The 15,900-nt window shown below is 39.9% G+C and overlaps 1 long non-coding RNA gene across 3 annotated transcripts in view; it reads right to left on the bottom strand.

Moving 5' to 3' along the window:
- LOC128773517 (uncharacterized) overlaps nt 1-15,900 on the bottom strand; it is a 241,260-nt gene that overhangs the window by 40,931 nt on the left and 184,429 nt on the right. For 2 of the 3 annotated variants that reach the window (XR_008417854.1, XR_008417855.1), the window contains one exon: nt 1,266-1,441. This is a non-coding gene — a long non-coding RNA (uncharacterized LOC128773517). Of the gene's footprint in view, nt 1-1,265; nt 1,442-3,459; nt 3,680-15,900 lie in introns of those variants that run through there. The other variant, XR_008417856.1, reaches the window with a different exon arrangement.

Genomic DNA, 15,900 nt, shown 5'->3' with positions numbered 1-15,900 from the left:
GAATTCTTGTAATACCTGGTCCCAATATGCTCCAATGTCAGGAAGATGGTTTAAAATCAAATGGAAGGATTCATGGACCAAGATTACAGTGTGTCCATTGCCAAAGTGATTTAAGACAGCATCCTTAGAGCTCCATTGATAACAACTTGAAATCAAGCAGTCTAACAAAGCCTCAGAATCGCTTCGGCCTCCTTGATACCACTTTACCTTGGTTCCAGCCCGGTCTCACATTTGCCTGGAACATTGCTATCACCTATTTCAGCTGCCCTAAATACTGCCGGATGGATCCCAGAGCAGTATCAAGATATCTGATAAGACAATCTAACTTCACCATCCAAATGCTGAAAGGACATTTACATTTAATATGCTTTTTCAATCCTATTAGCCAAAGTAGTATATTGTACAGTAAAACATATTGTCTTATTACACTGCTTTCATCACGAAGAAACAATGAGCACACAGAAACGTAATTCATATTATATTGTCTGTCACTAAAGGAGGGCTCTTCGACAAACTTAAACCCAATTTGGAGCAAATAAACTATTAGTGAGCTAGAGAGTTCACTAATCTTGTGCCCAAACTAGTTGCATCCACATATTAAAAGCCATTATCAACTAGGCAAAGAGACCCAGGAGAACACAACAGATGATTACCTTCCGAGAGACATTCTTGCACATAGCATTAAAAACGCTGTTTGGTCATGTGTCTGTCCCCTAACATCACTCTTCATTTTGATTTCCAGCGGCCAGGCATAAGGAAAACTTCCAAGTCTCTGAAGGAGCCGGCGCTAGTGGGGATTACCTCAAAAATGTGACAACCCCTTTATTAAAAAAACAATAAGCATTCAAGAGTGATCAGTGAAAAAATGTCTCTTAAGGCCATTTATTTTTAGCTGAGCGTTGTTGTGACTGTTTCCATGGCTAAACCATGAACATGTTTGCTGCACAAGCCCGGTCAGCTAGTGGCCTTAATTAACTTTCAAATGGAGAATGCTGCGGTTTACCACTTATTAAATATCCACCACACCAAGTTACAGTTTTACCCTTCCACACCTCACTTAGTCAAGACGCCTCGAAAAACCCACGATGCTGAATAACTGGTGATTTAAAAATAGGGACCACGTGTAATTATCCGACTGAACACACAGGCTGTGAGGAAAGTTTACTAAAATCTGGGCAGCTTTCATTTCCAGATTGAATGATATAATTTGTAAATTGAGGCAACAGGATAAGTCACTCAGAAAGAATAGAACAAGCTGTTCTTACTCATTCAAAGGGCTTGAACACATATTTGTTAAGGGCTTGCTTGGCGTTCCAGATACGGCGTATTCTTCCAGATTCCTCATGTCCAGGAATAGCAGGAGGTGGCAAACGGAGTTCAGGACATGGCGAAGAAGGAAGAGGCCACTCTCAGCATTCGGGATCTTAAAACAGTATGCTCTCTAGAGAAGGAAGAGTACGAAATCACTCATCAAGCTAATCTACTCTTAATACAACATACAAGTAGCCTCATCAAACTCATTTCACCAAGCGTTTTATCCAGGAGGGAGACGAGGTGGTTTGAGATTCAATCGAGACAGAATTAGTTTTTGTGATTAGCTAGGCGAGTGGTTAAGGTACAGTAATAATGGTATCCTTATTCCTTCTCTCCTCTCTCTCACCCAATACTCTGAGACACACACTCACACACACACATCCACACACGCACACCGTCGCCCACGTCTGTTTGGATTTGGCTTGTGAATCTTCAACTAGTGTTGTCTGTGTTTCAAGTTGTGTACTCTCAGGGAAAAAAAAAAGAAGTGAATTCACCTCTCGTTGAAATTCCACTGTGTATAAAATGGTCTTGGAATTTGAAGGGAGAAAAAAAAAATCCTTCTACAAAGAGAACATGTGAAAAGGCCAAGGGAGAGCATAACTGAAAAAAATATATAAAAATGCAAATTTTCCTAAACTCCAGCTTTGGATGGACTGAAGCATAAGTGAGAACTTCAACAAAGCAATAGAAAAAGATGACAGCTCAGAGTTTCAGAAATTTAAGACAGCAGCAGGATTAGACACTTTGGGTTGTCTTCGCACACATTTCTTATGGGAGTTAATTCCATTTGACATGCAAGACCAAAGCAAGATTACAGAGGCATAGCCCCATGGCGAGGTGTATGCTGTAGCTAAAAGCTGGGATTTGAATAATTGTGCAGGCTTACTCCAAGAATCAGGCGAGAACAGAATGAATGGATTATTACAAGGAACTTTGTACATTTTTAACTGCTGGACTTAATAAAATACCCTCTATGTGAGAGTGATGTTATGGTCGTCTGCACTCACTCTAGCTGAAGTTTGTGGTAGGATCCATCAAAAATGAGGAAGAACAGAAACTGATTTTTAAAAATAAAGAAAGAAAAGAAATGAATTTCACAATGAATGACTGGGCTGGGTTGTGGCCGTATGATTTACAGAGGAACAACAAATTTGGAAAACTTGAGATCAACACACCTAAGCCCTCTACCCACCCCCCTAAAGGTAGAGGGAATTCATTTCCTGCGCAAAGATGTTTGAGGAGAAGTGGAGAATAGAATTCAAGGAAAGTGGGCCACAAAAGGTGGATTTTTACTTCACTATTTCTGCTCGTTAGGGAGGTCATTTGTTACTGAGAAAAATTACTAACCCACACATCGTTTTATATATATGTATAAATTTGACCTCTTTCGTTGGAATCTGTGGAAGCACTTGTCTGTAAAAGGCAGAAAGAGTAACAGTTCTAAAGACTCCTCACTGCTTAATTAACTGTCCAGTGAGAATTATTAAAATTCCCTATATAATTCTTATTTAGCTCTCATTAAAGTGAAGGATACAAATGCTGGACAATGCCAGGTTCAGAGAAGCTTTAAGAAAGGAAAGTTAGTCTTGTAATAGCTGAGAATTATGAAAAGCTGCCCATTAACAGTAGCCAAGTAGACCTTTCATTTTAAAAGTCACTGATTCAGATCGGAAATGATTTGATTTGATTTTCTCCTTTAGAGTAGACTTCATCTCTTCTCCTCCTGAGAGCCCACTTCTGATCCTCCAGGAGCCCTAACCAGCCCAGTGGGAAGAGAGAAGTCCACCCCAGGAGAGGAGGAAACTGCTGTGGGGCCATGGCACTGGGGAAGCGCGCCCTCTGCTGGGGAAGGCCAGTCTGCAGTGGGGCTTGGGAAAATCCCCCAAAGAGCCTGCCCTCAGGAAAGCAAAAGAGATGCACATCTCCAGGAGGGACCCCCTCGAAGACACGTGGCATCTCTTTCTCATCACTGCAAGAGGAGATTAGAGAAGGGACAGGAGAGGGGGTGAGTGCTCGATTTAACCAGAACTCAAATGCAGCTCTCTTCACAAAACATATCCGCCAACTTCAGCCTGCCATGCAAAATGGCAACAGGAATGATGAACACATTACAAATTTGTAGACCCTAAAATTAAACTCCACCTCATTTATTTCATATTTCAGCATGCCGGGGATGGCTGACATTACAGGCACACATCTTTCCTGATAAGCTCTGTGATTTCCTTCTTGGCAAAGGGATTTGTGCTCTGTATGGATGCACTCAGTCTTCTTGAAGCCCCAATTCCGTGTGGTAGAGCTAGGAAAGAGGAGGCACGCTGCAGTGATCTGCAGAAGAAAGTCATCGAGAATCGTAGCCCTGGGAGGAAAGCAAATGGAGAAGTTACCAAAGGAAGATAAAGAGCTAGTCTTTCCCCCTCTGTCTCTGTGCATCATTTAGATCCCTGCTACTAAGAGTCATTCACAGACCGGCATCTTCAGCATCACCTGGCAGCCTGTTAGAAAGGCAGGAGCCCAGGTCCCACCTAGACCTACTGACTCAGAGTCTGCATTTTAACAAGATTCTCAGTGATTCAGAAGTACACTCAACGTTGAGACGCACCGCCGTAGACACTAGAAGAGCTAAAGCACAAGGAAAACTAGAGCACTGAACTTTACAGGTGGAAGGAAGCTTAGATACCAGCTGCCTCCTTGGATAAGGAAACCAAGGCCCAGAGAAGAACATAGATCCTTACACATCAATGAAGAGAACTTTACATAGGCCCGAATTCAGTCTGCTACGAAAGCTGGAACACAAAAGCTTTCACAGGCTTGTGCGGTTAGCCTCGTCACATACTACAAAAGCAACAGAATGTGGCACCGACACAACAGTGATATAGGGGATCAATCTCATGTGGGAGGGACCTTGTCTTCTTCTAATCAGCTCTGTACTACTGAAATGACTTGTCTAAATTCTTCAAGAATTGACAGAGAAATGAGATTCTGATATTCCTTCTATTCACATAATGATTGATGAAACACATGGGAAAATAAATTGAATTATGTTATAATCTCCCAGGGAAACATAATTAAGTTGTAAAGCATTCCCATGAAATCCTAAAAGCCTTATATCATGTAGACAGTGACTTCTACTACATGATCAATAATTATATTAATTAAAGATAATTATTTTGATAAGATGGTGTGACTTTGGGGCTCCACTTATTCTTGATCTGATGTATTGATCAAATAGTGAAGACTCGGCAGGAGCCAGAGCCAGACAGAAAGATTCTTTGGGGGTTCCAGAAAGCTTTATGATATTTACGCTAAATTGTACTAATTTGTAATTCCTGACCAGTAATTTGATGCTTATTCACACAATCCAACGGGTAATACACATACAAAACCAGCAAAACATTCCATTCACTATTCTTAATTCTCTGTGAGCTAGAAGCAAGTGATAGTCAGCTAGTAATAGATACTATATGAAACATAAAATCCAATATTCCTCGAACTTTCACAACTCCAGAACATCTAATACATTCTTTGTGTGTATGTAGGACTTTAAAGCGCATTCATGGCAACTCTGGAGCAATGAGCTAAAAGAACTAGACCCAAAGTTAACAATGCTCAGAAAGCTGCGATGAGCACGGACCCTTAAACATTCGCTAACTTTCTCTGTAAACAGAGAATTATGATTATGAAGATCAGCCCTGGAACACACGTCTGGTCATGCACAACTGAGATTTCTAGCTGATTCTTTCTCTGAGCTTTCCAGAGATACCCTTGCCGAGTATTAGGCACCTATTCACCTTCATAAAGGTGAATCAGGGATCACCAACAGAACGTAGATGTTGAGATGGAAACGTGAATTCTAAGCAATAGTAAAAGAATCATATCACAAACACACCAGGTTTGGAATTTTTTTTAAAGGCCACCACCCTTATCACCATTATATGTTATTAACTTTCCAGAATTCTTTGCACTCAGGATAGAGTGTTGGGTTGTTTTATTATTAAGGGATAATGTAGTTGAAAAGAATCACAAGTATTAGGAATGAAGTCATTACCATTACACGTGATTTTATCAGAATTTCCTTAAATTATTTGTGAAAGATCTTGCTGATACGATGACCACTATATGAAAGGTTGTAGAGTTTCCTCTCAATGAGGTACTTAAGAGTCAAAATCGAGGAGCCAATGCCACATGTTTGAATTGTGGGTCTGCCACTTACCACCCATGGCTTGAACAAGTAAAACGTCTCTCTATGCCTCAATTTCTACATCTGGAAGATAGGGATAGATAATAGTAATACATACCTAAAGGAGTTGTGAAAATTTGGTGAGTTAATAAGCTGGAGACAACTGGAACATCCATGAGGTATACTAAGCACCCACTTCATAGTGGCTATTATCAGTATTGCCCTTATAATTTATGTAGGTTGACTTATTCATGGTCATATTACAATTTATTAAAGAACAGTTTTCTTTAAACCCACCTTTCACACTACCTGAAAGCCAGGTTTTAGTCTCTAGCTCAAAATCTACTTTCTTAATAGTTATAAAAAAGAAGAAGGGTATTCATGGGATCTGAAAACACAAACTTATTTATGTTATAATTTGATGATAACACACACACATACACACACACACACACACACACACACACACGGGCACAGAACAATAATACCTCATAGCCCAATGCCAGAAGTTACCCTACAGGGGATTTGCTATAAAGGAAGCTAAATGTGACCCAGTATTCTGGTGAGAGATCTTACCATTCAGAGCAGAATAACCTGAGAACAAAATAATGCAGAAAGCAGCCCCGAGGTTCCTTTGTCTTTCCTCGGGTAAAATCAATTCTGTTATTATCCACAGTTGGGTATAGAATGGTGTATGAACAGCGTGGCTTCAGCCAGCAATACCTCTCAGAGAGTGGGTTTCATGGGTAATATTCCACACCCTGATTTACTCGGCATTGTCAAGAGAGAAAGGAGGAGTTCCATCTTAGGTGGGAAAATTTATTCTAAGGAAGTATTAAGACACTAGAAAAGACAAGAGAGAAGAAAGACCCGAGCAAATTCATATAGAATCAAATATGCTCATCCTCAGACATAGAGCCCAATGGGCAATATTGCTAGGCCTAATATCTTCCTCTCTGCTCTTTTACAGGAAGACTGTTTAGCCATATGTCCTCATATTTCCTATTCGTGGGAGGGAAATGGACCATACACATGATGCTGCACGTCAGAGTGAAATAGAAAAAGCTTTCCAAAGAAAGTAAGCAGACATATAAATGTGGCCTTGTGGAACCCATAAAATAGACCAGCAATGATTGAAAGCAAGAAAATGACTTGTTCTTAAAACTACAAGAATTAGGCAATTGAGCTAATAGGATCTGAGAAGATGTAAATAAGTTTTTTTATTAACAAAGGGAGTGAGGAGACAACTTTCAGCCTGAATGAAAGAAGGTAAATGATTCCTCCCCAAAGGCAGAGCCAAGATTTCTCAAATGCGCTGCATTTAAGAGAGATAGAAGTAAAATATATGAAGCAAGATGACGTAATGTGCTGTTGCTTAAATGTAGGCAACGATGGTATCCTATTCTACAGACCAAGTTGTGAGTAATTGAATGCAAGATAAAGCAAAAGTATGAAAAAGGCCACTCAGTAACAGAAGCATAAAAATGCAGTGTGTATAACTCCTGAGAAAGGTACAGTTGTGTAGGGCTGATTAGTAAGGAGAGCAGTCAAGAGAACAGAGTGGATTTGCACAGATTAGGATGGAGCAAGCTTTGTCCAGAAGATTGTACAAAGTTCTTGTTGGTCTTGAATCTGAAATAAGGTAAAAAACTTACCTCCCATCACAAAAGACCCGCTATGAGCTTTTGGTATATCTCAGTCAAGCTACTTCTCTTTTCCCACAAGCCATTTAAAATATATAATTTACAATAATATTTGTATTCTCCTAGGCATATTGTTCCCTGTAGCATCTCTCCTTTTGGGTGGGGGAAGGGAGAGGAAGCATATGGTATGGTATTTTTTTTTTAATGTTTATTTAGTCTGAAAGAGTGAGAGAGCAAGTAAGGGAGGGGCAGAGAGAGAGAGAGGGAGAGAGAATCCCAAGCAGGCTCTGCACTGATGTGGGGCTCAATCCCACGAACATGAAATCATGACCTGAACTGAAATCAAGAGTTGGAAGCTTTCCCGACTGAGCCACCCAGGAGCCCTGGTACTGTATTTTTGATGTGGCAACATGACAGAGACCTTAAAAAGAAAAAAAGCAATTTCATCCATAATAGCTGAACTCTGGGAAAACACAGAGCTTGATAAAGCCTAAAGTTCAGCTTTTAAGATAAGCAAGAAAAAGTCAGAAATGTGAAATCGCCAGGTGTGTGCCAAGAACTTGGGCATTTGCATTTACAAACTCTAAGGACTCTACCCCAGAGCTTGCTCCACTGTGAGGGGCACCACTACTTCTCCAGGTTCCAGGCAATAGAAGAGAAGTTTTTGAAGGAATAAAAGAAAAAAAAAATATCCAGCCTACAAATTGCTTAGGAATCCCAAGCCAAATGTTTAAGAGACACAGAAGCGCAGGCAACAATGGACAATTGCCCAGACTTGGGCACAAGAACACTCTGTGGTCTGTGGACTACTCTCAAACAACCGCATGACAAGGCCGGAGACCATCATTAAAGAGGAAAGGAAGTGTGCAGCCCTTCGAGACTACGAGGGACTCAGCTGAGGGCCACTGGTCCCCTCCTTTGTTTTAACCTGAGTGTTCTAAGGCCACTTGTGCTGGCAATGCTCTAATTCGTTCTGTGGGGACTTTGAAGATATTGATGGCTGGGGAGGTGTTTGTGTCTCTGGTGAGGGGGAAAAAATAGTTCTTTGACCTTTACCAAGGTAGACGTCTATGGCAGGATTCAGAAACAGAAGGTACAGGGGCAGAAAGAAGCCAAAGGCCCCCTGCAGCTGTGTTCATAGATCACTCTCACTAGGTGCTCGTGGGAGCAAATGATGACTAATTAGGCAGGCATGACAGAAAAATAAATAAACAGAAAGAGGAGCTGGTATTTTTTAGGAATGTAAATGCAACTCAAAATCAGGAAACCTTAAACAACAACAGTTCTCAAACCTTTCACTTGTTGCAAGAGGGGGGAAGAAAAGATCTATCTTCAAGCAAAATCCTCAGTCTAGGATCAGCTCAGAAGCGAAGGGAGTAGCTGTGGCTGTGGGAGAAGTCACCGTGTACTTCTGTGAGCCTCTGGCCTGTCTGCTCCTTTCTTTCACTTTGAGCTTTACTCTCTGGTTTTTAGGGAAAGTTATAAAATGAGAAGACAAAATATACATAAATACTGACACGCACACGTGTGCATGTTTATTATGTTCTTTCCTATACATGGAAAAAAGACAAAAGAAGGAAAGTAATTTGCAGTTCAGTTCTCTGCCCTCGGTTCTGGCTCACCAATGAATCTTCTTATATACAAAGCTGACTGGAGGGAGGGGGGGATTGAATAACAAATTTATGTGATACAATCACATCATTTACAATCACATAATGGACCATATCCCAATTTTCAAAAGGCATAAAGTATCCTCATTAATACGATAAGTGCAGCAGCCAAATCAGCACTGTGATTTTATCAGGGTTTTTGACTGTACATGAATTAGAATGTAAAATGCATACAGAATTTTTAATGGGAAGGCTTTAACAGTCACTGAATGTATTTCTTACTGTCATTTGCATCACATTAAAGTGAAATTCTACATAAAAGGATAAAGAGAATATGTCCTAAATTACAGTTTTTCCATCGTTGTCATGTCCACACATAGAAAAATCTGATTCATAAGCTTAAACATGATCCTAAATCCGAAAAGGCTGCACCAACCCCCTATTTGTTTGTGGGGTTTATGTGGTTGTCTGGACCAGGTAGAGCTCTGTAAGGTCAGGTGGTCAGGACAAAGCTAAGAAAGATCATGAGGTCATGGGGGTGGGGGTGGGGGGAGCTCAGGGGCAGGGAGAGGATGATTGTACTCACTGTCTCTTACTCTAGTACATCCTTAAATACTGTGACTGTGTTTTTCATTCCATCTCAGACTACTAAAAAGTCACTCATGTTCCTTAGAAATATTCTGTTGCATCACAGAAAGCTTCTGTCTTCAGTTTGGTTCACTTGAATAGAGTTCATGATCCTAGGTGGACGGCTGTGTGAGTGCAGCTTGGTATATTCCACCCTCGATTAGTTACATATATATTGCTATGTACACAGGATATCAAGTGAACGCTTGCTTCATATGAAACCAGTGCATGTCTGCTTGTGTGTTGAAATCTGATCCATATGTCAGAAGTTAGTCTCAAGCAAATGGCAGTTGGGTAAGTTTGCTCAGTGGCGTCTACACATTGAGGCAAAAAAAGCAAACTGTCTTTTCTCATTAACCTCACATCACACACAGAGAAGTCAATGATTGGTACACAGCAACTGATGCAGAATCCTAGGAATCTGAGACTGTTTTCCTTCCTAGAAGAAGTCAAGCTAAGACCATAGACCAGGAATGGTGAATACCTGCCGCAAACCCACTGGCAAGCACATCTGGTCCATGTATATGAATTCACGCTCGGAATGACGTAGCTCTGTTACCATTTTAGAATCTAAGTAGAGTGTGCTCTCATGCACCCAATAGAAAGCTATGCATGAAACCTGGGGTGAAACAGTTGGAACTTGCCACAGATCAGCAAGTGCGTCTTGCTCCTAGAGGGAAACATTCTATGTTTGCTCATGGCACGTGGAATGAATGGCTTTCAGAATGGCCAGTGTATCCATTTTAATCGATGTGTCTTTAATAGTTTATTTAATCACTTCATCTTTGATAAAGGTCAAAGGCTGCATAGAACAGTATTTTGCATTGATGGCCTCCTACTGCAATTAATTCAGGTTATTTTTCCTTGAATATACATAGATTATATATCTTATACCATTGTTAGCAAAATGCATCAATGTCCTTCCGTATCGAGAAACAGTTTTTAAAACATTTATAATGGTGACAGATATTACCCTAGCCCCCTTTCTTTTCCTTTCTCTCTCTTCTTTCTTCTTCCTTCCTTCTTTCTTTTAATCTTTCCTCCCTCCCTCCTTCTCTCCCTCGCTTCACTCCTTCCTTTCTCCTTTCCTTTCTCCCTTCCTTCCTCTTTCATTCCTTCCTTCCTTCTATCATACTCCTTGCATTAACATGGGAATTTGATTTTGCCCCCCCTCCAAAGAGATATATTCAGGTATCTGGTCCATTTTGATCCATGATAAAATTATTCTTTGTGATACCTAAAATACTTCCAATGACAAGACACCTGTGAAGAAGCCATTTATGTATTGATGGATCTTAAAACTCAAAGATATTTCCTGATAATAATGTTACTCAATGCAATGACTGCTGTCCCAAAATGTATGCATATTACCATCATCGACTTCATAATGCCCTTTCAGTGGGCAGTTCACCTGTAGGAATCCTGGCCCTAGCTGTTCACTGGCTGGGAGAGCATTAACAAGGCTCTTACCCTCGCTGAGGAACAGTTTGCTCATTTCTAAAGTGGAATCAATGACATTAATTTACTGACTTATTATGATGATGTAATAGGATGATATACATCAAGTATCTAAAGTAGCTCTTGGCGTGATGGAAAGAATTCATACTGTTTTATCCACCATGAAAGATGTTTTGCATTGGTTTTGCCAAACCTAAGGGCATCACACCTTTTTAAGAATCAAATTAATGCTATGTATGCTGACCTCCATGCATGATGACTGTTTATATTCAGGTAAGTGAATCACATTTTCTTCTCCCATAAAAATAAGATAAATATCTTCAACTTCCCTTTTAGTCCCTCCTGACTCCCTTGGAAATGGCAGCAAAATTCAGAAATTGAGAGAAGTATATTCGAGCAAAGAGAGACTATGTTCCTTTTTTATTGTTTGGGTTTAATAAAAGATGAATATATTAAGGTATATAACATGATGATTTGATATGATATACATAGTGAAATGATGAATAGAAGCAAACTAATTAACATATCTTTTCCTCATATGGTTTTCCTCTGTGTGGGATGGAGCACCCAAAATGTACTCTCCTAGTATATTTCTAGTATTCAATTATTTTGAATCATGCTGTACATTAAATACTATTTTCTTTATTCTTTATCAGGAATCCAAAAACAGAATTTATTTTAAAATCTGCTATCACACCTTTTGTTTTTTTCATTTCATCAGAAACATGGTAATCGTTGGACCTGGTGTTTCGCTGACTTACGAAAAAGGAAGGCATAAAGTTTTCTAGTTCTAACCCATCTCCTTGACTCACCTTTAGCATAATACAAACACAGATTTACCTAGTTTATACAGATAAAGAGTGTATTCTTTCGGGGACCATATGCCTGTGTAAATAATAGCAAAACAGATGAACATTTCCTCAAACTCCACATTTGTCGTATGATATAAGGGGTGTCTAAGGCACTGCCTTCCACCTCCAGATAAAACCAGTAATCTATCTCAAGGGAGCCAAACTTGTGCCACTACCTTCTCCTTCCTTTTAAATGTATGTTGTGTGCTTTACCTTATTACCCCATGCTTCATTGTTTCACATTATCTGCTCATAAGAATGATTTGAGTATTTTACGGTATATAGATGTGTTAAATTGATTGGCAAATAATATTTAAAACTACCCAAACTTTTTACTTTACATTCTCTTTTCTTCCCTCCTGCCAGCTCACATGTAGGTGTAAACATTCAGTAAATATACAGGTCAGATGCATTACAACCTCAAAGATTCTGTGCTTCAAAAAATGCCTGATTCCATTGAAATCATCGAGGCATGCAAGTCCAACTTACACTACTCGTCACCTTTGTTTCACCTCTTGCTTCATTAGAAAGGAATTGCTAATGCATAATATTTGTCATACTTCTATCTAAATTGGCCAAATAAGATGTCACTAATATTACTTTCACCTTTCTTTGAGGCTTTGTCTACAAAAGATGGGGCAGGGAGACTGATCTAAATCAGCTATGCGACTAAGTTAACGAAACTTGGATTTGTATTTACTCTTTATAATTTAGCTCTTCAGGTTCAAACTTTCCCAATAAAATTTATTCATATAAGGAGACAAAGTCATAGGTTTGATCTCGGCAGACACGAGGACTTATAGATTTCTATTAAGCAATTTTAAAAAGGAACAGAAGAGTTAAAAACTAAACTATTCGGTCACTTCCTTCATGTATAGCTTTATTTCGGTTTCAATGTTAATATATTTGTATCATGATAGATAATTTGGGTCCTCACTGGGCTTCACCTACTCTCAAAACTTTGAATTTTCTATGCTTGTTAAAAATCATCTGAACGTTCTCTAAAAACAACTTTATAAATATACATATCCACCTTTCTTTTCCAGATGATGGATTTTTTTTTTTCATTCTCTCAATATACCTCTCTGGTAATCTTGATCGATTTCCCTTGGTTTACTCTAATCGTTCAGTTGCCTTTGAGAAAATATTCTCCAGTAGAAGACTTGTTACATCTCATACACTGCGCTGTCTTTCTTCCTTTACACATCTGGTGTGCTCTCCTTTTCCATCCTTTGATATTTGGCAGACTAAGCATTGTGATAGTAATCAGGCCCATCTATGATATGTCCATCAAAGGCTAGGAAGCTAATATACCCAGGGATGTCCTCTGAAGACTTATGAGGAAAGGTAGATTGTGGCTTACCCCCTGCCAAAAGACTGGACACAGGACTTCCTTCACCCAGTGCATTCCACAGGTAGTTTGAGATGCCCTGAGGAGCAGGAAGCAAGAAGTCAGGCTATATTCATTGCATTGAAATACCCCATTTCTTTCAAACAGCTCACACAATGTTTGTGGATGCTTCGATCCTAAAGAATTTACAGAAACCTTTGCAGATTTCACATTCCCGCCAAGCCCCACACCCCATTCTACAGAAGTAGAAATTTCCCCAAAGTACCAAAGTGCTTGCTGAATGCAAGCAAAACCTCAAGTTTTCCTATTGTTCCACAACTTCCGTCTTTCTAGATAGACTCTGCTGAAACCCTGCAGCGATAAACTTCTACAGCCTGCTTATTCTGTCGATCAGTCTCCATTTCCAAATATGAAAAAGGCCAGGGAAGTTTGTCCTCTTTTGAATTCTCAGCTTCCCAGGTCGTGAAACTGTCCTTCCCCTTATTGTAAGTAGATTTGTGTTTTCCTCAATTCCATATCCTGCAATCTATTTCATAGTTAAGGTACACCGTGAGGTATAATACCTTGAATGTATTTATATGAAAGTGTGGTGTTTTCTTTCTTCCCCTCCCACAAGAGGCTATATAGAAGAGAACTACTGTTGTTACTTATTTTTATTCCTCCTGCTTACATCCAAGGAATTTCCGAACAGTCAAGTTGGAGCATATACATCTGAGCAAAATTGCTACATATTACCTTCTTCATTTCAGTCAATTCCTCTTTTATTCCAGGCACCAGAGCATTGACACTGACACATTGATGTTCTCCTTGTGAGAATTAGCCTATCACATTCATTTACATCCACTTAATTGCTGCTACTATTGTTTAGTCCGTTAACCTCCAGCTAGGGTGCAATTCACGTGAACGCTGGGGAAGCACAACCATTCGATTAGTTCTGCAAAGTAGATTAAAATCTTCTGGCTAATTGGAGACTGTCCATACTGCTGCCTTTCTTTCAGCTCTAGGTTAAAGAAATGTCTTGAAGCCATGTCTTCAAGGGAGGGCTCTTAGTTGTCATATGGAAGACTTGACTGGACCCAATAGCGTTTTCTGAGTATGTCTGTGTATAGGACATTGTGCCAACAATTATCACCAGTCGGGTCTCTGCCTTCAGTCTGCAACTAGCCTTTTGATTGGCAACTTGCCTTCTTCCTTTTCATAAGAAGCACATGCACACTGGAGAAACTCCAACTTGGTATGTGGCTAAATCATTAGTATCCCAAATCCATAGGAATTTCATTCTGAAATATAAGCACTAAGAAAATTCCTTATGAAATGGTTTATCTAGTTTGGGGGGAAATGTGAATTAACAACACAATAGTCTCACTTAATCCAAAGCACGACACCATGTTTGACATAGCTTATTTTCTTAGAGCCTATCACTGATCTTCTGGCAAGCATGCTTTGGTAACACTAACCTGTTGCACTGTTGTAGGCAATGAAGTCCCAAAGTTTTCCTTGTCAACACATCATCACCACGTATACATTAAATCGAAATGTTTTAAGATATTTAATTATGCTTTATCTAAAGAAGATGGGAAGTTTCCACATCCACTCCAGGAATTCTAAGAAATTGCAGTAGGTCAAATTTCTTCATTTAATCTAAAATGCCTGTCTCATTGTGGTTTCAGTCTACCTCTTCAGCACATTTTCTGAATGTACCCTAAAGTCCAGCCATTAAAAGCTGGTAGCCCTTCATTAGATACATTATACTTTTTTTTTATGGCCTGGTGTCTTTATGTTGCTGTTCAGAATCTGGGGTTTGTTTTATGAACCAGGGAAACACATAGGAAGAAGTGCTTATGTTGACCTGAGTCATCAACATCAGGAATTGATCTAAACACCTTCCAGGTGCTTTACATCACTCACATCACCTAATCATCCCAATAGACATGTGGGAAGAGTCCTCATACCTATTTATGGATAGGCTCAGGCTCTGAAAGTTTGAGTGAACTGCGTGAGGTGACATGGTCAGTAAGTTAACAAAGCACTGAATTGGAATCCAGGGCTATATGACTCCAAACCTCCTTCCTTCCTACTTCATCAGAGAGGTGTTCCCTAAGAAGAGAGAAATCCTAAGCTGCAACTTGAAAAAGATGACAGTATTCACAAGATAGAAGATAAGGAAGTCAACATTTCTGGGGAGGAACTCCCCCACCTCCCCACATGTGCGTGGTGGGTATGTCAAAGGTAACCAAGAGCACTGGGAGGTGGATGCAGGAGGACGAGGGGAAAGGGTGATGGCAATAGACAGTGTTGAGACCACATGATATCTCCCACGGGAAAATTACCAACTGGCAACCATGCTGAAGGTGGAGAATCTCAAATAGCTTGTGGAGAGGATAGGGAAGACATTAAGGCTGACTAGGAACCCAGGGGTTCTGGGACTTAAAGACCGTGCTACTGACCCTCCTCCGAAGGTGCCAAAGAAGAAAGCATTTCATTGTCTGTGAAGGCTGCAGATGTGGTGATTACACAACAGATCGTAAAGTAGACACCTTAGGACAGAAGGGTTTGGCTGACTCATCAGTTTTTTGTCTCTCTGACCTCTGTTTTATCTTTCCATTGTACAGGAAGAAGATAAACAACCAAGAGAAAGAAAAACCTATCACAAAGTAAGAATGGCCCCTAACATTTAAAGGGCCTGGAGGAAGAACACAAAGGGAGGCCCACATACTGCAATGGCAAAATATTTTAACATTACAATTCAAACTAGGAAACTATTGACTAAAATGGATTCTATCTTCTTATGTTGATGGATACAAGAACAATGTAATGACAATCCAGAAGTCCAGGTGTCAATTTAGAATCTTTGGGCCCCTTGGAG

The sequence above is a fragment of the Panthera pardus genome, unplaced genomic scaffold, assembly GCF_024362965.1.
Source record: "Panthera pardus isolate Hobbes unplaced genomic scaffold, ASM2436296v1 HiC_scaffold_25, whole genome shotgun sequence".
NCBI classification, from domain to species: Eukaryota; Metazoa; Chordata; class Mammalia; order Carnivora; family Felidae; genus Panthera; species Panthera pardus.
Note: the sequence above shows the minus strand (reverse complement) of the source record. Positions and strands in the feature narration are given on the sequence as shown.